The sequence below is a fragment of the Giraffa tippelskirchi genome, chromosome 8, assembly GCF_054371585.1.
Source record: "Giraffa tippelskirchi isolate mGirTip1 chromosome 8, T2T-mGirTip1v1.2.pri, whole genome shotgun sequence".
Lineage (NCBI taxonomy): Eukaryota > Metazoa > Chordata > Mammalia > Artiodactyla > Giraffidae > Giraffa > Giraffa tippelskirchi.
In genome coordinates, this window is record NC_137282.1 from 132,445,702 (window position 1) to 132,471,502 (window position 25,801).

Sequence of the window (25,801 nt, forward strand, 5' to 3'; positions counted from 1 at the left end):
CGTACTTAATGTAACAAAAATTAAAATTTAGAAAGTTACAAAGACTCAAAAAAATACCCCCAGATATATAACATTTAAAAATCTACTAAAGCAATTCCAGACAAACAATTGTTCAAAAATGACCCAAAGTTAAATGACAACAAACTAGGAAATATTGCAATTTACATAATATATGAAATATTTGTAACTATTAATATGTAAAGAGCACTTATGAAACAATAAGTGAGAGATAAATACAATCATTTGGGGGAAAAGATATAAACACCTAGTCACAAATAGAAAATACTAACATACCTTATGAAAATTCACTAATAAACAAATAAATGCAAATTAAAATAAGATAATCTTCATCCTTTTATCAGATTGGCAAACATTTACAAGATTGTGAATATAGCACCTAATGTGGCTGAGGTTATGATAAAATGGAGGGAGTTCAAAATGGTATCATATTTTCAATAAATAGTCTGGCATGATAGGAAAGAAAAGCTTTTAAAAATGTCTTTGACCTTCTACATATTTGTCAAAAGAAATAAGCAAGTACGCAGAATTGTCTGAATAGTGAAAAAAGAGAAACAACTTAGATCCTCATCTGTAAGGTACTTGTTAGATATATAAACTATGGCATGTGTGTGTGTATTCACATACTGGAATAACAAATAGCCATAATTTTAAATTATGATGAAGACCTAAATGTGCACAACAGTGACCACAATATAAAAAAGCAGAATACAAAACAATACAGTTAGCATACTTTCTTAATTGTTTAAAAGTGTATATGTATAGAAACTTATACATGCATACAGAAAAAGTATAGTGAGATTTTTATCAAAATGTAGTTCTCTCCCAGGGGTGGGATTATGGGTAACCTTCACTTCCTTCTCTATACTTTTCTATGCTTATTTTTATGTTTTATTATAGAAAATAATAAACATATACAAAAGTAGCAAGAATATATTTACCCATGGCCCAGCTTCTATTATTATACATGGTTGACAATATTTCATCCATACCTCTAGATGCTCCCTATCCCTGGATGATTTTAAGATAAATCCTGGATGAATATACATGAGACGTAAGGACTTTTTATAGTTAACATACTCAACTCTCCACTGTATTATTTTAAAGTAAATATTCAATATTTCATTTGCCAAAAAACTTTAGCATGTATTTTAAAATATACTCATAATAACAGTATCACACCTAAAAATTAATAATTTCTTATATCAAATATCCAATCAGTGTCCCAATTTCTCCAGTTATCTCATAAATGCTTTTTTACAGTTGGTTTATTTAAATCAAGATCCAAACGAGATTAACATTTGTATCTGGTTGATGTCTTCTGACTCTTAAAATTTATTACATAGTGCCCCCCCATCCTTTTCCATGCCATTTTATTTACTGAGAAAATATGGGTTTAGCTCCTAAGAACCTCCTGATCAAATCCCTGTGGTGTCTTTTAACAGGCTTCTCTATCTTCTGTATTTCATTTCAACTGAGACATAGTTTTAATGTCTAATCTACTTCAGGTTCTATTATATTTTTTGTAAGACTATTTAAAATCAATTGCATTGTTTTTATAACCAGGCAAAACAATGAAGCTAAAAAAAGTTTTTTTGAAGCAATTCAAAGAAACACCAGCCTTTCTAATTCACCCATTTCAGCAATTCATCAAAACTCAGTGTCCAAAATTTTTTGGAAGGCAGGCGAAGCCAATGCTGTCTTACAGGAAAGATGCTCAGTAACTATTGATGGACTGATCTATTTTTCAAACACTTTCCTTTTACAGTTGAAATCCATCTCCCCTTCTGCCTCAGAGCTATAAATTAGTCCACCACCCTCTGAGCAATGGCACACCCTCCAATGGAGGAAGCTTACATCATCCTACAACTGCATTTATCTTCAATTTTCCTTTCCTTTTTTAAAAATAATGTAAGCACACAATTGAAAATATGGAAATGAGAGAAAATGAATGAAGAAAACACTCACTGTTACCTATACACTCCGTACCATCTTTACTGTTGTTGTTTAGTCACTAAGTTGTGACCGACTGTTTTGCCACCTCATGGACTGTAGCCCGCCAGGCTCCTCTGTCCATGGGATTTCCCAGGCAAGAATACTGGAGTGGGTTGCCATTTCCTTCTGCAGGGAATCTTCCCAACCCAGGGATCGAACCCAAGTCTCCTGCTTGGCAGGTGGATTCCTAAGCTGCCTGGGAAGCCCACCATCATTATTAGCGATACACATTTTGTACCTAATTGTAATCAGTGAATACTGGTATTAAAATTCCTTTAGTTAACATTAAATGCACTTAAAATATCCGCAGTTTATATTAAGGGTATAAAAATAGCAATAATAAATGCAGGTGTGTCCATAGACCGGCATGAGAAAGAGAATTTTACTACGCCCCTAGCTCACCTCTATGGGCTGCTCCTTCATCCAAGCCTTGCCCCCATCACTATCCTAAATCTCTGTTTACACTCACTTGGTCTTACAGGTCTTGTCACATGCATGTGGATGTCTAAACACTAAATCATTGGTTTTGTGTGCATCTAAACCTTATGTAATTGGAATCACACTGCAGCTATTGTGCAACTTGCTTTTTTATTTAATGTTATATTCCTGAGATCCTTCTGTGTTGTCATAGCAGCTATGGTTCATTCATTTTAACAGCACAGCTGATATAGCTATATTCCACAGTAAGACTATGCCACAGTTTATACTGCAATTTCTGCACATAAAATTATGTTGTAAATATCTTGTCACAATGCTATGCATCCTGAAAATAATTATTCATTATAGTAGAGTATTATGCTGAGAGAAGAACTATTTAATTTTATAGTTACCCAACTGTTGGACATTAATTGTGTGAATGTCTGTGTGTGTTTGCTTTGTAAATAATGCATCAGGGAAGCATCACTGTCTAAACAGCATATTAAATATTTTGTATTATCTCTTTTGGAGGGGGATGTGGAAAGATAGTCCACAGAAGTGGTATTACTGGATCAAACGTATGAATGAATAATATAGCTCTTTAATACATTGTAAAATGGCTTCATAATAATGTAATAACATTAGAATTGGGGTTATCATTAAAAAATGGGTTGTTCTGCTAATTTGTTAAAATAGTACTTTACTGCTGTTTTAATCTACATATCTCTTGTTGCAAAATTGAACATTTTCCATATATTTGCTTAGTGTTCTATTTAGTTTTTCAAGTTCTCTATCAAGGTTTCAGCGCCTTTCTTTTTAATTTGTTGAGCACATAATAAAGAGTAATTTCTGTTCGTTACTTTTCCCAGGCTATTGTTTCCTCATTGGCTTTTTACATGAAGAAATCTTTGATTATCCTGTACCTTGATGGACTCTTCTTTTCCCTTTTTAGTGTTTTTCTTTTTTTTCTAAGCAATATTCAATTCTATTGATTTCCTATGCATCTACATTTTGCACTTAATTGTTTAATCCATCTGTAATTCATTTGGATGAAGTCAAACGATTTTTTCCAAATTGCTAACTAGGCATCAAAATTATTTATTGAATAATTTTCCCTTTCCCACTGATTTGTGATGACTTCTTTATAATTTATTAAATTATATCTGTGAGAGTCTATTTCTGAACTATCCTAGTTCGCTTATCTGCTTCCTGCTTTTCTTCCAGCACCACAGTATTTTAATTACAAAAGCTTCATAATGCATTTTAATATCTGGGAGTGCTATATATTTTAATATCCAGTAGATCTAACTTCCTTCCTCCAAAACCATTTTCATAATTTCCCTTGAGGTTCTCATCTACGTATTTTTCCAAATAGACTCAGAACCATCTGGTGAAATTTTTAAAAATCCTGATGAGACTTTTGAAAGGAATGGCATTAGACTCATGAACCAATTCCACAAGTATCCAAATCCTTAATTTTAATCTCACCATTTAGAAATAAGGTTTTTAGTAAATCTCTTTAACTCTTCTTAATTTACAACTAAGCAATCTGTAGTTAATGATTATTTTATTCTTTTCTTTACAGTATTTATTCTCTAACGTTACTATTTTTATAACTTTCTGCATTGGCTTTTTGCTTTGATCTCAGTTCATATCCAGTGATACCTTTCTGGGGCTCCAATAAAGTATAAAGCCAGTGGACTCTACGAACTCAATTTTCCTTATCAGATTAAGAAATGGTCATCTTACATAGTGCATTCCTCCTTTTTAAGTGGTTTGCTGAAATTAGAAGTTGAATTGATTGAATGTACTTTTGATATTAATGAGATTATTACATAGTTTTACTTAAACCATTTCGTGAATCAAATGAAAATATAATGTATATGAAGCCATTCCTACATTCCAGGAATACAACTGATCTGGGTATGGTAGAACACTCACATGCTCTAGAGTTGAAATCTATTCACTAGAATTTTATCTCATATTTTCACATTCCTAAGCAAGACTAGTATAGAGCCTCCCTTTGGGGACTTGCCAGATCTGTTATCAGGGTCATGTTTGCTTGAAAATAGGATCTGGAAGTTTTCCATCTTTCTTCTAAACCCTGGAACATTTTATACAGCACAAGAATTATTGGTTCTTTGAAAGTTTAAAAGAATTTTCAAAGGATAGGCTGAAGGGTGGGATGGGGAGGGTGATGGGAGGGAGGTTTAGGAAGGAGGGGACATGGGTGTACCTATGGCTGATTCTTGTTGATGTACAACAGAAAACCACAAAATTCTGTAAAGCAATTATCCTTCATTAAAAAAATTTAGAAACAACAAAATATTCCACCTGGCATGTGTGTGTGTTCCTGTGTGCACATCTATGTCCATGTAGACATTACTGTGTTTGTATACACTTAAAATGACACTGTAAGATACTGATCTCTCATGGAACAGGGAGTAGTTTTATTTTAATTTACTGCCTCTTCTTCCCTCCATGAAACAGGAATAAATGCCCAAAATGATTAAGTGCTAAGAAATAACCCATTTTCCCAGGCTTTGGTTCCAAGAGCTTCCTTTTCAGAGGCCCATCAAGTCATAGAAAACTTCATGGGAATACTGAATGCTAAACCATCCAAATTTCATTGAGGCTGACCAAGTTTGGCAACCACAACTTTACCACTGACATATGAAACTAAGAAATCTAAGCTCTGAAAAGACAAGGAAATCGCCAGGCTCCTGCAGGTTCCCTCCAGTTCTGCGGTAAATGTCGTCCAACTTTCTAGTCGGCAGAACCATCTGCTCCAGCTAGGGAACGCTGCACCTCTCCCACAGAAGGAAAGCTTCCTCTGCTTACTGCAGGGCTCCTGGACCTTCCAGGCGCATTGCTGCAGGCTGTTTGTCCTCACTCCCCCAAATTCTTATGTTAAAGCCCTAACCCCCAATCTGATGGGATCAGGAGGCGGGGCCTTCAGGAGTTAATTAGGTTAAAAGGAGTCACAAGGGTGGAGCCCCCATGATAGGAAAACTGTCCTTTGAAGAAGAGGGACTTCCCTTGTAGTTCTGTGGTAAAGACTTTGCCTTTCAACGCAGGGGGTGGAGGTTTGGTCCCTAGTCAGGGACCAAAAGATTCCACATGCCTAGTGGCCAAAAACAACAAAACTTAAAACAAGCAATATTGTAACATATTCAGTAAAGACTTTTAAAAATGGTCCACATCAAACAAAAAAAAAATTCTTTTAAAAAAAGCAAAGGAAGAAGAGGAAGAGACACAGAGAGCTTCCTCTCTCCACAAAGAAGAGGTCACGTGAGCACACAAGATGGCGGCCACCTAGAAGCCACGAGAAGAGGTCTCAGAATGAAACCTACCTTGCCAGCACCCTGATCTTGGACTTCTCAGCCTCCAAAACTGTGAGAAATAAATTTCTATTATTTAAGCCACCCAGTCTATGGTTTTCTGGTACTATGGCAGCTCAAGCCGACTAAGACAAGAGGGTTGTGGTAACGTCGGCCCAGAAGCACACCGAGCTGTAGCTGCGCAGACGGCATAGCCTGCGGTAGAGATTCACCTCAGGAGAAACAAGTGGTACGGAGTCTGAACCAGTTAAGACCGAGCGTCTACTAGAACATGCAAGGACAGTGCCATATGAGCATATGGGACAATACAAATAGGACTCCAGTGACACTGTACCCAGGAATGAGGCAGTGAACAGGGCAATCACTGCAGACGTTAGTGTGCATAGAATGGTCTGCTTTGATCCCAACCCAGAGATCAAACCAGCATCTTGTTAAGTCTCCTGCATTAGCAGGAGGGTACTTTTACCACTGGGCTTCCCAGGTGGCTCAGCGGTAAAGAATCCACCTGCAACGCAGGAGCCCCAAGATACGTGGGTTCAATCCCTTGGTCGGGAAGATCCCCTGCTGGAGGACATGGCAACCTACTTCAGTATTCTTGCCTGGAGAATCCCCATGGGCAGAGGAGCCTGGTGGACTACAGTCCATAGGGTCGCAAAGAGTGGGACGTGACTGAAGCGATTTAGCACAAATGTATGCATTTTTACCACTAGTGCCACCCAGGCAGCCCTGCTTTTTCTTGAGGAAGACACATTTTAACTCTACAGAGGATCCATGAAACATTAGAGATCCATAAAACGTTAGGATTAGGTGCCCTTTTGTCAGTCAACGTGATGAGTGTCAGGATAGCCTGGCAGGATGGCAGAGACCCCACAACTCTCTTTGGCACTAAGATTCCACGATTCCATTCAGGGTTTCACACAGACACAGCGAGCAATCTTTTTCTCCCCTCATACCAGTCATGGCCCCACACAGAAGCTTAATCCTGGGCTGGAAGGCAAAACGTATTTGTGGCAAAGCCATGAAGGCAGGTGAAGCAAAGCAGAATGAGAAACATTTTACTGCTATTTTGGATGCTAGGGGCGGTTGGGTGTATGTTTGGTGTTTTTTATTTTTTAATGACTTCAAAGGCATCTTAAAAAGTCATCCTCTTTTGACAGCTCCAAGATGCAATTGCTGCTACAAGTATTAACACTTATTAGCAACTGACTGGTAGACACACTGCTTTTCTCAAAAGTACCCTTTCCTTTCTGGGGCCTTTCAGACCAAACTAAGTTTTCTGTGTGTGTATGTGAAACACAGCACACCACTGAAAGCTAAAGGAAATGGAACAAATTTGCCATTTTCAGGGATAAATGGTGGAAAAGGAAAAAACTACTGACGTGCCTTTTCATTTGAACTATTTATTTATTGCAAGATCTTCTTCCTATCAGTGGAAAATTAAATTAACAATTCTAAGTTAATGACTTGAGAGTAAACAGCTCCTCTTCTTTTAGAAAATGAGTTGGGCTTATCAAGACTTGTGTTTAAGTGAATTTCTCCTGTCTCTTTAAATCAATTAAGGACATGATGTCAGTGAAGGCCTAGGCTCCATGAGAAGCTTCCTAAAACTATGATTTTTCTCCGTACAGTTGCATAGTAACTCCATATATCCCCAACACCTGTTAGGCACAGTTGCAAGGAAGCATCCACCTTTAACACTGTTTTCACAGGTGTTGCCAGAAAAATAAGAAGAGTGCAATAATCATTCCCAAAGCTGAATGTTTTCAATGTAAAGATTCTACTCCTTAGACTATCTCTTTCCTACTATTTAGCAACAAGATGGTCCTTTCTTTTATGAAATTGTCCTTCCTTGGCGAAATAAAAAAAAATTTGTAGCCTTAAGCTAATCCCTCAATTCTTTTTTGTAGTTTCTTGGTTCAGGCAATCTATCATACATTTGAGGATCACTTCTCTACAGCATCCTCCAAACAAAGGAATTTAAGGTCGATTCAGTTATCACTAGTTCTCATCTACTTTATCACCATGGTGACCAGCCAGTTGTGGGGGCAACAAACAACCTACAGAAAATTTAAGTCAGTATTCAGCGGGGAGGGGAATGAAAATTTTTATGGTTTATAAATTTGTAGTCTGTAAGTTCCTGGTCACTCTGGAACTTTTCCCTCCATCCACAAGCCCCTCACCACGCCCTATCCATCCTGCATCCTCACAGTTATCACCTCCCATTTCAGAAATCAATTTCAGGGTGCTGTGCCAACCTGTGTTCTTCCCACCACTGATCTGGCAACCCCAAAGCAAGACCCTTCAGCTCCTAGAATTCTGAGGTAGACTGATGGCACCCAAGGCTCTCGAGAACACAGCATTCTATCAGATAAAATTCCACTGAAATAAAAGCCCAAGGCTAGCTTCTCTCTACTGCAGCTTCTCACCCAATCCAGATGATCCTAAAGTCCATCCCATCCATCCAGAAAAGCTCAACTGTGGGAAGCCAAAGCTGAGGAGGGTCACCTGCCCCTCCAGAACCTCCAAACAGAGAATGGTGGCAAGAAAATCAGTTGGTCATAACAGGCTCTCAACTACCTACAAGATTTTTTTTCAATCAAGAATATATTAATATGTAAAGTTAAAATTCCCTAATTTCCAGGGATTATGAAAGTGAAAGTGAAGGTCACTCAGTCGTGTCCAACTCTTTGTGACCCCATGGCCTATACAGTCCATGGAATCCTCCAGGCTAGAATATTGGAGTGGGTAGCCTTTCCCTTCTCCAGGGGATCTTCCCAACCCAGGGATCGAAACCAGGGCTCCCACATTGGAGACGGATTCTTTACCAGCTGAGCCACCAGGGAAGCCCAAGAATACTGGAGTGGGTAGCCTATCCCTTCTCCGGCGGATCATCCCGACTCAGGAATCGAACTGGAGTCTCCTGCGTTGCAGGTGGATTCTTTACCAACTGAGCTACCTTTAATTTAACTGTGTGCTACTTAAATTTTTCTTTAATTTTCCCCCCAAAATTAATTCTAAAAAAAAAAGTAAAAAAATCCATAAACACCAAATATTTTAATACCTCACTTACCTTGTCTCTAACTGAGCTAATCAGTGACATATATTTGCTGTAAAGAGTTAATTTCCTAGATTAAACATGCACATAAACATATAAATATGACAATATTTTGAGTTATATGAAGCTAATAGAGATAACATTTATTGGGCTAGCCACTGGGCCACTGGGCACTTTGCTTGGATTACCTCAGTTAATCCTAATAACAAACCTATAAAGAAGGTGCTTTTCTTATTCCCATCTTATAGATGAGGTTATAGAAGAGCAACTTCATTATTGTAATTTAATCTCCACTAACTTAGAATTTGAGTAGAGTGTTTATTCTGGCTATAAAAAGGTTGAATAAGCATATTAGAAATAAAGCAGCATTGTACAGGGCATAGTTAACCTCCTAGAAGCGCCTATGTTCTAAGACATACTGAAAAGCAGATGCTAATTCCAAGACTTCCAACAGGAACTGTTTGGGAAGGTTCTGTCTGAAACTATGCTATGTTAAACACTTTAAAATTCAGACTTCCACTACCTAAGAGTGGGTTTCCTCTCACTGTTACCCCAACAATTAGTAGCTAATTAGTCTATAGATTATACAATATAATAGATATCATTTGTCACTCTCCCCATGTCCATTTCCCTCCTCCCCCAACAGTATTCAGACCTGTGCTTTCCCCAACTCAGGTGCTTTGAGGAAAACGGACATATCACCCAGCGTAGGGCTAGGCCAATTAGGAAATATCTCCCATCCCTGTCAATCAACAGGGGGTGTTCACTTAGCCACTGTGATTGGCTAAGGAATGAACACATGACTCAGTTCAGGCCAATGAAATGCCAGGGTTGGCTTTCTGGGGCGGGACTTCTGGAAAAGATATTTTCTCAGTCTCAAAGAGTTACTGGAAGGGATGCATCTTTCCTTCTGGCTGGAGGGGTATGCAACAATAAGCTCTGAAACTTCTGTGGCCATTTTGCCTCCAAGAGAAAAGCAAGCCCTAGGACGGACTGACGCCATGGAAGAGCAGAAGAGAGAAGGGAAGAAACTGGATTGCTGATGCCAAGTTGAACTGCTATCACACATGTACCCTGTAGTCCATCCCATCTCTGCATTTTGCTGGTACAAGTCACTTAATTAATTCCCTGTGCTGTGGGAGCTCCTTTGAGTTCCTTTTTTGACATTCACAACCCCAAAGAATCCAAACTGAGAAATGGGAAATAAGCACTCATCCACAGCTTTTTCCTCGCACTTGCTCAGATTTTGCTTTGCCCTGTTTCCAGTGGTTTTGTGTTGTTTTTCTTGAGAAATATAACGGACTTTCAAGAAACACTTTCATGAACTAATGAGTGGCCATGAGCAAGTCACTTGATCTCCCTGTGTCTTTTCAACTCTAAAAAGGGTAAAGTTTGACTCGAGGGTTTCTGGGCTCCTTCCAGCCCTCACAGCCAACGATCGGTTCCATGTGGCTGACCCAATAATGCAAAGTTTCACTCACTCAAATCAACAAAAAGCCCTATTTGGGTTCTAAAGTAGAAACATCCCTTTTAATATATTCCAAATTAAGAGTGCATCTCTTGGTCAATCAGGTATTTTCCATTTGCGCCTGGATATCCACCCCTGAGGAGGCTTCCCCAGTGGCGCAGAAGGTAAAGAATCTGCCTGGAATGCACACAAACACATGGGTGTCCAGGCCCAGTGCAGCTGACCTCCCCTCCATGGGGCATTTTCCACACCACAAGGATCAAAGAAACAAGCATTCAAACACCCAGAATGTCAGAGAAGCTACCTGTTTCACGATTAAGAGGCTTAATCTCTCAGGATCGTCCTGCTTCTGTGTCTTCCTCTTTCAGCATCCTCCAGAGCCAGGGCCTGTAGGAGTGACCCAGAAAGCACATTCAGGATATCTGGCTTCACCATGGGGACAGATCATATCAACCAGGAGGGACTGAAGAAGCAGCTAAGAATGGAGCCCTGAAGAACTCAGCAGTGGATGGACCTGCCTGTTAAGAGGCCCTTGCAGGGTTCCTACGGGTAGAGAGGATTTAAGAAAGAAAGACACTCAATTCTAGACTTTTAGTCACTCAGGTCCCAAACCCAAGAGTCATTGTGCCTCCCCTCTTTTCCTTACACCCTATGTCCAGCCCATCAGCAAATGATGTCAGCTTTATCTGCAAAATATATGCAGACTCTCACCACCTCCACTGCTACCACTTTGGTCCAAAAAGCTTCTCTTATTAGTGTATTGCTCTAACCTCCTAGCTGGTCCCCATACTTCCACCTTTGCCTGTCTATAATCCATATATTGTGGGTTGAATTGTGTTACAGGTTGAATTGTGTCCCCCCACAATTCCTACATGAAAGTCGTAAGTCCAGTACCTCAGGACATGACCTTATCTGGAATAGGGTCGAAGCCAATGTCATAAGCTGTTAAGCTGAGGTCATACATCATACACTGAGCAGTAAGTGTGTTAGTAGCTCAGTCGTGCCCGACTCTTTGCGACCCCATGGACTGCAGCCCACCAGGCTTCTCTGTCCATGAGATTCTCCAGGCAAGCACACTGGAGTGGATTGCCATTTCCTTCTTCAACACTGAGCAGGGTAGGTCCCTAATCCAACATGACTGGTGTCCTTACAAAAAGGGGAAACTCGGACACAGACACCTACACAGTGACAGCACCATGTGAAGACTGGAGTCACACTGCCACAAGCCAGGAAATTACCAGAAGCTAGGAGAGAGGCCTGGAATGCATCCTTCCCTAGAGCCTTCGAGGCAGCATTGCCCTGCAGACATCTTATTCTCGGACTTCTGGCTTCAGAACAATGAAACTATAAATTTCTGCTGTTTAAGTCATCCAGTTTGTGGTACTCTTATTGGAATACTAGCAGACTAATACACTAGGCTCACCACAGACTCCTAAGTGATCATTTAAAAATGACTCTTCTGCTCAAAACATTCCCGTGTGCATGCTGAGTCGCTTCAGTCATGTCTGACTCTTTGTGACCCTGTGGACTGTAGCCTGCCAGCCTCCTCTGTCCTTGCGATTCTCTAGGGAAGAATACTGGAGTGGGTTGTCATGTCCTCCCTCCAGAGGATCTTCCTGACCCAGGGATCGAACCCACGTCTCTTATGGCTCTTGCATTTGCAAGCAGGTTCTTTACCACTAGCACCAGCTGGGAAGCCCAAAACATTCCTGGAGTGTCTCATCTCTCTCAAAATAAAAGGCAAAGTCCTTGAAATGTCCCACAAGATACATGACCTGGCCCAGCCTCTTGCCTGAACCCTTCTCTTCTACGCTGCCCTTCTTCAGTTTCCTCCAAATACAATGGCTTCCTCCAACATCCCAAGCAGGCTCCCACCCCAGGGCCTTTGCATGTGCCTGTCGCCTGCCTGAACACTCTTCCTCCAGGCATCCTTCACTTCCTTCAGGTTTCCGTGATAATGTCACCTTCTCAGTAAGACCCTCCTAACAACCCCAGCACCCATCTCCCTTCCCTGTTGTATTCTTCCTTGTTACGCTCATCACCACCTGACTTTTGTTTATATTTTTATTCATCTCCCTTCACACTAGATTAGAAACTCCCTGAAAGCAGGGACATGGTATTATGGTATGGCCCAGAGCCCAGCACATAGGAGATGCTCAAGATATAGTGGCTGAGAGATGTATTTGCAGAATGAAAGAAGCCAAGAGAAAAGAGAGTTGCAAGAAGGAGGAAGTTGTCCACAGTGTCAGAAGTAGCAAAGGCTCCAGAAAGATAAGGACCAAAGTGTCTGTTGGGTGTGGTAACATGGAGACCACAGGTGACGTGGGGAGAGCAGTTCATGTAGAAGCAGGAGCCCCGTGCAGCAAACCCATCGCATCCTCCCTTGCACCCCTCACACCTCCCAAGGGCAGAAGCCAGCCTGAGCGGGCTGCCTCAGTAAAGGGCCAAAACCCAAGGGTAGGTTCTTTCCATCTGGGAAAGAACAGGAAGGAAGGAGAGAGGAAAGGAGACAAAGAGGGGGTGACGGTTTGAGGAAAGACTCCAGCAGCATGACTGGAGGGGGTGAGGTCCCAGGAACTGCAGGAGTGAGTCCCCGGGTGCAGGAAGAAGGTTCTCTCTGGCCAGGAGGAAGAGGAGCGTGTCCTCCTCTGAGTAGAATGAAACGAAGCTGGAATAAGCCCAGATGGAGATCATAAATGACGGCATGACGGGGAAGGTGAGAACCTGGGTGCGCTTGCTGCTGAGCGAGGGGTTGAAATCACTGAAGGCAAGTTGTCTCCTGAGTGACCAAGGACAGACAGGAGGGGGACTGGAGGGAGTGGGCAGGGTGGGGAACGTCTCTCAGGGTCAGCCCTGAAACCCAGCACCTCCTCAAATCCTGTGCCCCCACAGGTCTCCCTCACATCACCCAGTGCCAACCCTGATGGGAGAGAGAGCAGGTCACAGGCCAGCATCACTGAGGTTGCAGCTGAAATGAGAGGCCGTGGGCTGAGACACGCACAGTCCATGTGGCTGTGGGTTTTGGGGACAGGCCCGTGGCAGCCTGGGTTTAGGAGAAGGGCCTTCTTCCAACTGAAGAATGCTGGGACCCCAAACAGCGGCACCCCTTTCTATCTGGGCTGCATCACTCTCCCAGGCCCCCACATTCAACCCTTTTAGTCCTCATTCTCCGCTCCCCTGATTCCTCCCCGTCAGTCACAAGTCCTGCCTCTTACACTTGTGTGCTGGGTGCAACCCAAGTTAAAACCCTCACACACTAGTCCCATGCAGTGTTCTGAGCGTCCGCTCACACTTGATGAAACTGAGCTTCAAGAAATGAAGTCACCTGCTCAAGGTCTCATAGGTAGCAAGTCAAATCCCAGTTGGGGTCTGAAATCTGCCATCTCTCTTTCTTCTTGTCTATATTCATGCCACCACCCTGGTCCAAGGGTCAACATTTCATTCCTAAAATTTAATACAATAAACGTCTTCTACCTGACCTCCCAGCATACCCCCTGGTTCAGGGGACACATCCAGATGAACCTTCCCACACCATTGTCTTGTTTGGTTTTTCTGTTCCAATAAAACTTTATTTACAAAAATAGGCAGCAGGCTATAGTTGGCTCGCAGGTCACAGTTTTCCAGTCATTGAGTTATAGTCTTCACGGAGTTATGAAAAAATTTCTCCCATGGCTGATTCATGTCAATGTATGGCAAAAACTATTACAATATTGTAAAGTAATTAGCCCCCAACTAAAATAAATAAATTTATAAAAAAAAAAAAAAAAAGAAAGAAAAAATTTCTCCATCACTTGTTCAAGTATTTTTCCCTCTCCCACTGAGACTTCACTTACAGATATGTTAGACCACTTAATGTTGTCCCACGAGTTGACGCTATGCTTTTGTTTTAAATATCTCTGTGCTTCTTTTTGGATAGTTTCTATTGCCATGACTTCAAGTTGGTGTCTAATCTACTTTAATCTCATCCAGTATGTTTTTTGTTTCCAATGCTGTATCTTTCAGCTCTAAAGTTCCACTAGAATCCTGTTTACATCTTCTATTTCTCTTCTCCTCTCTGATCTTGTTTTCTCTCCTTGTTGAATATGTGGAGACTATTTATAATAGCTCACAGCACTGTTTTTACCCATTGCTGCCCTTTGTAACTGGAAGGATCCTTCTTCAATCGTGTTTCCATGCATGCTCTGCTCCACCCCATGCGCCCCTCAAGGTCCCAGTGCTGGGACATTCATCCCCTCCCTCATCCCCATAGCTCTACCCCTCTGAGCACCCTATTTGAGCCCCAGCTTGCTAAGGGGCTTGCAGTGTTCTTGTGAGTTCACTGCATTTAGCTGAGTTTCCGAGTAGACGGCACAGCCCTTGAGGGTAATTAATATATGTGTTGAATGCTGGGAATTGCCCACTGCTCAACACAGGGTCTACAAGGGTAGATGTTACTTGATCTACAGAACAATTCTGATGGAGTGCAGATGATATACTTCTAGAAGTATAAGAAAATATAAGAGAACTGGGACAGGTAAGGGAAGGGACACAGGGCCTTCTTGAAGTTTTGGAAGGATAACTATTCTTCCTTTGTAGGAGCCCCCAGAGTCTGACACCCTGTAACAGCCACCATGATAATAATGAGGATGGCTTGATGGAGCTCTCTGCCCCACCTCCTGCATATTCAAGGTCTTGGAACCCCTGCTTAGCTCTCTGCTTGCACTCACACAGATATCCTATCTTCCTCCCTCTTCATGGGAAAAGCTTGAAATGTGAGCAATCCAAATCTGGCTAAATGGAGTTCACAGTGACCAGCAGGATGGTAGACCTAGGGAAGAGGATCCTCCACTTCTGGGAAACAGGGAGTTCGCCCTAACCCATTTGAACTATCAGCTGGGGACCACGCAAAAAAAAAAAAATTTAAGATTCCCTCTAGAAAAATGGTACAGATGAACCTATTTGTAAAGCCAAAATAGAGACACAGATGTAGAAAACAAATGTATGGACCCCAAGGGGAGAAAGGGGTGTGGGTGAGATGAATTGGAAGATAGGGATCGGCATATATACATTACTATGCATAAAATAGAGAACAAGAACCTACTGTATAGCACAGGGAACTCTACTCAATGCTCTGTGGTGACCTAAATGGGAAGGAAATCCAAAAGAGAGGGGATATATTATACATATAGCTGAATCACCTTGCTGCATAGCAGAAACTGTTGTAAAGCAACTAGACTCCAATAAATTTTTTTTTTTAATTCTAAGAATTCCGGGGCCAAAGCAGGAGGATGATTGGGAAAAGTGAAAGTCAACAAGGCACCCATGGGCCATCAAATCACACACTATGCAGACAGAATGGACAGCACCTGAATAACAAGGCTCTGGGAGGCTTGGGGACACAGCAGGGTGCGACAAATTCCGAGAGTGGCACTGATACATATACATTACCACGTGTAAAACAGAGAGCTAGTGGGAAGTTGCCCTATAACACTGGAAGCTCACCTTGGTGTTCTGTGACAACCGAGAGGAGTGGGACGGGCTGCAGGGTGGGAGGGAGGTTCAAGGAGGAGGGAACATATGTATACTTATGGCTGATTCACGCTGTTGTACGGCAGAAACCAACACCACACTGTAAAGCAATTATGTGCTTATGCTTAGTTGCTCAGTCGTGCCCGACTCTGCGACCCCATGGACTGTAGCCCGCCAGGCTCCTCTGTCCATGGGGATTCTCCAGGCAAGCATACTGGAGTGGGTTGCCATGCCCTCCTCCAGGGGATCTTCCCAACCCAGGGATTGAACCAGGGTCTCCTGCATTGCAGGCGGATTCTTTACCAGTTGAGTTACCAGGGAAGCCCTCAAAGCAATTATACTCCAAACGAAAAACAAACAAACAAGGGTCCAGGAGGAACCTATGGAGGGGAAGGCAATCCTGTCCACCAAGATGCCCACTAAGAAATCAAGATCTCCCCAAACCCGTGGAACCAAAGGCACAGTGTGGTCCTCGAGACACAGTGGAAATACCAGGAGCTCTGGAGTCAGGCCTGGGATCAAATCCTGACCCTGTCACATAGTGGCTGTCCAACTTACGCTGGCCACTTCCCCTCTCTGAGTCTCGTTCTGCATGAGCTAATGTGAAGCCTAAATAAAACAAGAACTGTAGGAAAACATCTAGCACAGTGCCTGGCATTATATAAGGGGCCCAATAAGTGTGCTGCCCTCCCTTCTTCCAACCTTCAGATCTCACAGCTCTCAACCCTCCCTAAGAGGAGCAAATGCAGAAGCTAGAGAGCATCTCCCAGGGGGAAGGTGTGCAAAGAAGGATGGCCAAAATCAGCAAAAGGCAGGAAGACAAAAGGGGCTCCTCATGACCATGAAGAGACAAGCGCTGGACTTCTGTCAGTGCCAGGGTTTCGAAACACATAAAGCCCCAGATCAGACCTAAACAGGAAGTTTGTGACAGGCTTAGAAAACACGCTAGCTCAACTGCAGGAGGTTGACAGCACTCAGAAAAAATGAAAATGAGCACTTCTAGGGGGCAGGGGTAGGTATGGAATTAAAGGAGTGTGCCCGGCCAACATTCCACAGACACGCAACTCCTCCCGATGCCCAGAGCACCTGCCCTGTTGCTCTTCTCTCATACGAAGCACAGGGACCAACCCCATGCAGCTGCCCTGGTTTTCTGGTTTCCATGTGGAGTCTGTTGACACCTCCCCCCTCTCTGTCCCTCTCCTACCTCCCCAGGCATCAGGAGCAGTGGACACTTTGATCAGCTCTCAGGGATCTGGGGGACTCAGGTGTGTGAGATCATTTTTCAGGTGGCAGAAATTAGCACAGAAAGAGGAAGTGATGTGGGGAGGTCCCACAGGGCTCTCCACCAACACCTGGGTGACCCCACTGTATGTTTCCTCAGCCCCCTGGCCCTCCACCATGGGGTCTCCAGGCTGCCATGTTTCCTCCTCTGAAATCCTGCCTGGGACTAACATTTTCACTTGTACTGTTTACGCTGGAATGGGACGCTGTAACTTCAGGTCGCTTATTTGTAAAGGCAGGAAATACAGACATGCCTGACCTCCATGATTTGTGTCCCCAGATGAAGTGAAAAACTAGAAAGCTCCTTCTCCTTTGTTCTTAATTTCCTAGCACATGTGGATTGAGCCTTGATACCAGGCCCTATGTCTGTTGGGTGTCTTCCAGAAAACACTTAGTAAATTAATAAACAACATCATTACCATTTCATCCCAACTTCCCCACCCCGCTCCCCGCTCCCCCCATCACTACCACCAAACTGTCCTACTGGTCCTACTGGTCCTACTGCATCCTCTGCAGACAAGTCCCTGGCTCCGCCCCTCCTGGATCAACCACCCAATTGTGAACTCAGTTGCCTGATTATCAGCCTCAGTGCCCGCCCCCTCCGTGGCACCTCCCAGCAGTGGTTTCCCCACCCCCCCAAGTTAGGTTCCTTTTTAAAAAATGACTCATTTAGGAAGAGACGAAACCAAAAACTTCAATGGTGAAGATAAAACAGCACCGACTCTCTTTAAACACCTCCTACTTCATGTAAAACTTAGATCCGATAAAGACACCCCAGACTGGACCTCCTCTTTAAACACCTCCTACTCCATGTAGAACTTAGATCCGATAAAGTCACCCGAGACTGAACCTCCTCCTCTGGAACTTACGGTATACACAATTCTTGAGCAAAACACATTTCCAGTAATGTCTTCTCTCTGAACTCTTCAGGGTCTTCTTTACAAATGGAGGTGTCAGCACCTTTTTAAAAATGTGGGAATGAGAAGTGAAAGTCCATGCTTTCAACTCCTGGGTCAACAATTATTTGATGTTTTACTACGTTTATGATTCTGACTTACTGGACAAAGGACATTGACATTATACCATTGGCCTGATGAGAATTATGGGGAGGTTTTTTTTCTTTTAATAAAAAGTAAGATTTCTTCGTATGTAAGAAGTTTATAACATTTTGTGCACAGTATCTGAAAGAAACAACATTGTAGGATATAATACACAGAATCATAACATTTTAGGACAAAAATGTGCAATTAGGATGATTCTAATCCTGAGATTCTCAATGGTGGCTGCATTAAAAAATTCCCAAACTGGAAGAAAATTTAACAAAAAATTCCCAGGCCCTACTCCCAGAGATTTGGATACACCTGGACTGTACAGGGGCTCTGACATTGGTATTTTCTCTTCTTTTAAGTATCCTGGTGATTTTAATGTGCAGCCAGGGTTGAGGACTCCTAATCTACGCCAGATAAGGAAACAGAGATCTAAAAAAATTAAGGTGCAGCCCCAGGTTGCATAGCCAGATACAAAACCTGAACCAAATATGACATTTACAAACACTCATCCAGTTCTGCTGTCTCTCTCAGATTTTCAGTATTCATCCAATTGTTAAAACCTTTTTTTTTTTTTAATTTGGGGGTACTAACACAGACGTGCCAACTTTTCATTTTGTCAAACAAGGGTATTTTTATAAATATCTATCAGTGACTGTCACTGCTTCCTGACATGTCTCATGCTTATTTGCATGCCTGCCATCTCTCCACCCCAAACCATCTCTCCATGCCCAGGAGGTTAAGATTGGACCATAGCTGGCCCTGTCCACAGTCTTACTCACCTCTACTCACCCTGCCCCTCACCAGCATCCACAAGACAAATCCAGATACAACCCAGGCCTCAAAAATTCTCCATCTTCCGCTTTCCTGACCTCCACAATACTGATTTCTGAAAGCCCCTTCCTTGACCACAATCTACTTCCCAGTCCCTCCAAACCCACCCTTGGCCTTTCTCCTGACCAATGCATGATAGCTAATATATATATGAGTCACAGAATTCAATATTTACAATTCATTCTTCCATACACATTATCCCTTTCAAATCTCTCCCTCATCGAGGACATACTGGAAATTTTTTTAAAATTGAAGTCTAGTTGCTGTACAATATTTAATAAGTTACAAGTGTGCAATATAGTGATTCATAATTTTTAAAGGTTATATTGCATGTACAGTTATAATAAAACATTGCCCATATTCCCTGTGTTGTACAACATATCCTTGTAGCTTATTTCACAGCTAATAGTTTATACCTCTTACTCCCCTATCCCTAGTTTGCCCCTCCCACCTTCTGCTCCTCACTGGCAACCACTTGTTTGTGTCTGCTTCTTTTTTATTATATTCACTAGCTTATTTTTTGGATTTCACATATAAGTGATATCATACAGTTTCATGTCTTTATCTGACTTCTTTCACTGAGCACAATGCCTTCCAAGATGCACTGGAAACTTTTAAAGAGGCGACCTCTGAGGAGTAGAATTGGGGGCTGAAGTGGGAAGGTGGGCAAGAGGCTTCTCTTTGTACCCTTCAGTTTGAGTTTGAGGCAAGCGTGTAGTTTTTAAGTGGGATAAAAATCACACATACATACACACACAGAATAAAACAAAGCAAGTTACAAAATACACCTACAGTTTGCTTCCACCTTGTAAATACACAAGTGTCAGGGAAGTCTCCATACCCAAGTGTTCAATATAAATGATATTTTAGCTCAGTTCAGTCACTCAGTCATGTCCGACTCTTTGCGACCCCATGGACTGCAGCACCCCAGGCTTCCCTGTCCTTCACCATATCCCAGACTTGCTCAAACTCATGTCCATCAAGGCAGTAATGCCATCCAACCATGTCATCCTCTGTCGTCCCCTTCTCCTCCTGATTTTTCCCAGCATGGGGGTTTTTTCTAATGAGTTGGCTCTTCGCATAAGGTCGCCAAAGTATTTTGGCCACCGGATTTCGCTGAGTACCATGTTCATTCTCTCAAAGTTATTTTATGGTTTCCATATCTAGGTGGCGGGATGATGGGTGACGTTAATTTCACTTCCTTTTCCTCTTTGCTTATCTTTATTATGTTTTATTTATGTAATAAAGAATAATGAAAGTTTAAAAACTGAACCAAAGCATTATCTGATCTCTGAAACCTACACAGTATCAAGACGCCACAGCACCAGAGTGTGATCCAGTCTGATATGCAGAAATGTCTCCTTTTTTGAAAAATGCGAAATTTCTCCCCAGTCAGGTCTTAGCTTCTGCAGCCTGCTCAGAGGTCAAATCTGCCACTACAACTGACCCCAGCCACACCCAAGCCCTGGCGCTTCCCAAGAACTGATGTAGAAACGAGGCCCAAGCGCAGCGGTCAAGTCCCTTCTGGGGCCCAGCTGGCCTTTTCAGCTTCATCTCCCCCTTCTTCCCAAGTTTCAGCCACACGGAACAGTTGCTCTCTCCCAGTTGCTCTCTCCTGAGTGTCTCCACTGGTTCCTGCATTTAAGTTTTCACCCAGGCTGTGTCACCCACCCCTACTTGTTTCCTTCCTGAGTCTCTGCCAAGGCAAGCAGCCACACCTACTCCAAGTAACATTCAAACCCACAACTTGAAGATTGGGAGCCCAGAAACTCTCATGATGGAGGGTAAGCTGTGGAATTCTCCACTGAGCCCACTGCTCCCTAGTGTCTAACAAGGCAATGCAGAGGGTGAGCGTGTCTTCCAGGTAGCAAGAACCATGAGCTCGAGGGCTTGGAGCTCAGAGGCTGTGTGATGAGTTCTGGGGAAGAAGAGGCATTTAAAATGTCTGAAGCACCTCCCGGCCCATCCAAGGCTCAGCAGAAAGAAAAATCCAGACATTTAGCAAAATATACAAGGGCCACCACAGAGAGGCCCAAGAGAAGGGCTCTCAGCCTTCCATCTGCTACTCCTCCTTCTAACCACTTTCCCGTAATTCACTCTGCCCTTCCAGCGTCTAGTTGGGTTGAGGCTAACAGGAGTGGGTGGAAAAATAGGAATAGAGAAAAAAGAAATGAGATTAAGCAACACCACAGTGAGAGTGGCTGAGGTTCTTCCTGTGCGACACCAGCTAGCCTCGGGTGATGCTTGGGGAGGGGCGGGGAGAGGGGGGACATGGTGCTTAGGCCTCTCCTCGGTGTCAGCCCCAAAGGTGAAGGATGTCTGCAATTATACAAAGTTCTAAGAACCCTCAGAGACATTTCAAAAGAACCGTGAGGCTTTAAAACTGCCGAGACACAGACTGGCTATGCTCCACCCCGCTGCCTCTGTGGCCTGTGTGAGGCCTTTGGGGAAATCCTCCTGGAGGCCATGGGACTTCCCTCACCACCTCCTGTCCTGTAAGGAGACCTGCGACAATTCCAGCTCCTCACATGTCCACCTCCATTGGGTGTGGCCACCGGGCTGATACACCGGGGGAGATACAGCTCTGTGAAGGCACAGTGCTGTTGCAGACTTCGTGTCTGTCATCTCTCCTGAAAACACTCAGTGAGACTAAGCTCCTGTGACCTCATCTCTAGCTTATTTTCTTTCCTTTTAAAGAACCCTCCCTGCTGGCTCTCAGTAGGCATTTACTAACCAAGGAGAAAACCAATCCTCCGATCCACCACTGCCTGCCATGCGGCCCCTCTCCCAGGGCTCCGGCCCTCCCTGGGCTCTGGGGCAGTTCCCTCTGAAGAAGTTCCCTCAGGCTTTGCAGGGGTAATGGCATCTCCCCTATGCCGTTGGTCCGTGGGAACCATCACTGTTGGTCCCCTGAACCCTGGAATAATTACTCTAGCCTCTTCAATTAAAACTTTGGAGCAAGGGAAGGGTTCCAAGAACACTCAGGACCTAAGATCTGTACTGAAGAAAGCTGGAGCCTTCTTGGAGATTGAAGAGATGGACACACTCAAAATGGCCGGAAAACACACCCTGAGGGGATAGTGGGCAGTCCCCTGCCGCTGCCTGCGCGGGGGAGGCATGGGGGCTGGAATAGCTGGAGAAGGGCTCACAGAGGAAGTGAGATCTGAGTTGGGTCCCAAAAGTGGGTTCAATTGGGTCAAGTGGAGAGGAAGTGGGAAGACCATCCCAGCACAAGCGCGGCACTGATCACAGGGTGGGTAGGGCCCCACTGCGGGGAAAAGGGACCTGGAGAGGCAGTGGCAGGTACACGTATGCATGCAGGAGTCAGACAAAATCGCTCTGAACTCAACTTTGCCTCTTGTTAGCTGTTGCAATGGGGCAACTCACTAACTCCCTCAGTCCCACTGTAAAGATGAGGATAAGAACGGTACCTGCCTGCCGGAGTTATTGCGAAGACTGAACAAGAGGATGCCTGGAAAATGCTTAGGATGCTGAGTGCCTGCTGCCACTGAATGTCATGTTATTCCTGCTACAGTCAAACACCCAGTGCCCATCCTGCTGATGTTGACAGGGTACTTTCTTCTTTATAAGCCATGATGCTGTGAGGAAGGAAACACTGGCTGACCGGTCACATCCTGAATAACCTAAGAAATGTATAAGAGCCAGCTGGGCAATGGAATGCCCCAGCAGCCAGCGGGTGGTGGGTATTCTCAACCACACACACACACACACACACACACACACACAAGCACACATGGTTCTCTGCCTTACTGGACCACTTACTGCAGCAACTGGGCTCCCTAAGCTTCCAGCTGAATTGGGCAAAGGAAAAGCATTTATTCCCCTCTTCTGTTTCCCTGGTGGCTCAGATGATAAAGAATCTGCCTGCAATGCAGGAGACCTGGGTTTGATCCTTGAGTCGGGAGGATCCCCTGGAGAAGGAAATGGCAACCTACTCCAGTATTCTTGCCTGCAGAATCCCATGGACAGAGAAGCCTGGCTACAGTCCATAGGGTCACACAGAGTCACACACCACTGAGCGACTAACACTTACACTTTCCTTCTGTTTAGCCACAATTTAGCAGTGGTTGTATCCCTTCAGCATCACAGCTACTGTCAGGGGCACAGCTATTGTCAGGGGCCTCATCTCCCCAACTCCGGAGCTCTGTCCTCTTGGCCAAGGGGGAGATGGCAGCTTCCCACTGCTGCCAACCCAAAGGGTGCCTGCCTACCCTTTGGCTTCCCTAACCCTGACCATCCTTCTCTAAATACTCCCCTTCACTAAAGTCTCCCCAGTAAACCCTCTGCCGGTCGTCTCATCCTCGGACTCTGACGGACAGAGCCAGGGCCGCGTCCATCTGCCAGGTACATGGGGCGGAACATGCAGCCTTGTCTTACTCTCACTCCATCCCTCCCCTTGGAGGCAGGGTGTGAACAGCAGTGTTTAAGACAGAAGCACCAAAGCACTTTTCCCATGAGCCATCACTCAAGACTTTAACATGCCTAGGAATCTGGAGAAAACTCAAGAGGCTCAAGGAAAAGCAACTCTTCCAGGCCAGGCAGGGTATATTCAGAGGCGATGTGGTCCTCCACCACCCAACAGAGTTCCAACCAAGTGGCAGAATCTAGATCAGTGCCTGGCAGTACACACAATAAATATTTGTTCACGCAGGTCCTTCAGGCTAAGGATGAAGCCTGAAATCCAAGACATCTTTCAGGAAAGGATACTCCACAGAAGCAGCTCCTCCACAGGGAAGCTCCAGAGATGCCCTGAGCTCATGACATGAAGCTCTGAGGTGCCCCCAGTCTCCCACCCTTCATACCACACAAGCTATTTCCTTGTTTCTTATCAAGTCATTCCTGAGGCTTATAATGTCCCCAGCATCTCCCTCGCTGAGTTCATTTTTCTCATAGGGTCAAACACCGTCTTGATTCAGTGTAATCCAAAAGTATTTATTAAGGGTTTACTGTGTACAAATACCATGCCAGGCACTGAAGATCCAAACATGATTAAGATAAAGGTCTTGGGATCCAAGAGCTGCAGAAAATATGAAGGAAGAGGGCTTAACGGTGACTAAAGGGGAATCTCAGAGAGACCAGGCTTGGGCCACATCAGATCTTGGAGGATGGGGCTGTGACAGCAGGGAAGGTGGCAGGAGATGTGAAGAGGGAAGTCGGGGGGTGGTGCTGGTGAAGGAGCACTGGGGAAGGACAAGCAGCATTGAACTGACAGGAACAAGAGCAGAGAAGAGGCAGGGAAGGGCTCTCTCCCAAATGGGGCCCACCTGATTCAAGAACCAAGTGCAGCCACAGAGCAAAAATGAACCTGACCAGAAGGGTATTTCTTCCCAACAGCCCCCCAAAATCAAAATGCCAACCTCTTTGGAAAATGTCAGAAGAAGCCTGGGTGGGTCTGGGGCAAAGATGCTCCTCCTGAAAGAGTGCTTCTTGGCCTGCTACTCATCACCAGCCTGGCCCTGCCTCAGGGTCGGCCAGATCCATGGGCGGAAAGGGGACCTGCCGCCCCGGAGCTTCAGAGGCGCTGAGAGCACTCCACCCCATGAAAAATAATAACCTTCCACACACGCTTGCCTGCTCTTACTTGGAATTCTAAAATTAAACGTTCCTTCTTCTCACCTAAAAGCTTTCTCCCTTTAGAAGCTAATATGCAAATGCCTCAGGAGAGGCTGCGTCTTAGCAGCCGCAGATCCGCTGAGCATGAAGACTTCCAATAGATCTTTCCTGGAAAACAGGCTTTGCGGGAGGGCTGCTTGAGAGAGAATCTGTGACCGAGGGTGAGGCAGGAAGAAGAGGGAAGGGATTCAGGGAAGGAAGAACAGCCACTCCTGCAAGGAACCAGCCACATCCACCAAGGGCAGAGGGGTAAGCGAGTTAAATGCTAAGCCTTCAAAAGACCTTAGACCTTTTTTTTTTCCTTCTAGTTTTAAAAAAATTGAGATGTAGTTCACAAACTATAAAACTGACCCTTTTAAACTGCCCAATTCGGGAACTTCCCTGGCCGACCAGTGGTAAAGACTCCACTCCCAATGCAGGGGGCATGGGTTCCCTCCCTGGTCAGAGATTGAGATCCTGCACACGGTGCATAGCCTGACCTAAGACATAAAATACAGAGATAAATGAAGATTAAAGTTTCTTTAAAAAAAAAAAAATCCTATCTAATCTGGTTGTTTTTAGCATACTCACAAAACACAAAGTTGTATAAGCATCATGAGCACCTCATTTCAGAATATTTTCATCACCTTTCCCTCCAAGAAAAAAACATATCCATCAGTGGTCACTCCTCCTTTTCCTTGTCCCTTGGACACCAATTTCTATCTTATGGACTTGCCCATTCCGGACATTTCACATAAACAGAACTATACAGTATGTGGCCTTTCGTGTCTGGTTTCTTTCATTTAATGTTTTCAAAGTTCATCCATGTTGTAGCATGCATCATTACTTCACATCTTTTTATGACTGAATAATATTCTATTGTATAGATAATGCATCCAAAGATTTTCTAAAAGACAAATAAATGATGTTCCTGCAAGAAAGGACCCCCCAATATCCTTATGGCTGCTTGGGCAACACAACCGCTTGTATACCATCCTTCTCTGCACCTCCCATCGACACCCATGGACACCACCCAAACCCTGTCCACTGGGCTGGAGTGATTTTCCAAACACACAGAGGCTCAGGACAGCTGCCCTGAATCACACAGGCCATGACAGAAACAACTCAAATTCCTTCTGAGGGAATTTACAATGACTCTTAAAATGTGTTTTATAAATCTCCATGGTCCTGGTATTGGAAGATAGGAGAGCAGAGTCCAGCTTCA

At 43.9% G+C, this 25,801-nt stretch overlaps 1 protein-coding gene across 41 annotated transcripts in view; it reads right to left on the bottom strand.

The window, feature by feature from the left end:
• Nucleotides 1-25,801, bottom strand: part of TRERF1 (transcriptional regulating factor 1) — a 206,270-nt gene that overhangs the window by 108,672 nt on the left and 71,797 nt on the right. For 26 of the 41 annotated variants that reach the window (XM_081518600.1, XM_081518606.1, XM_081518612.1 and 23 more), the window contains one exon: nucleotides 10,599-10,681. The exons of 14 other annotated variants lie outside the window; for them this stretch is intronic. The gene's annotated coding sequence lies outside the window, so the exon portion shown is untranslated. Of the gene's footprint in view, nucleotides 1-10,598; nucleotides 10,682-17,952; nucleotides 18,044-25,801 lie in introns of all 41 variants that reach the window. One more of the 41 variants, XM_081518611.1, reaches the window with a different exon arrangement.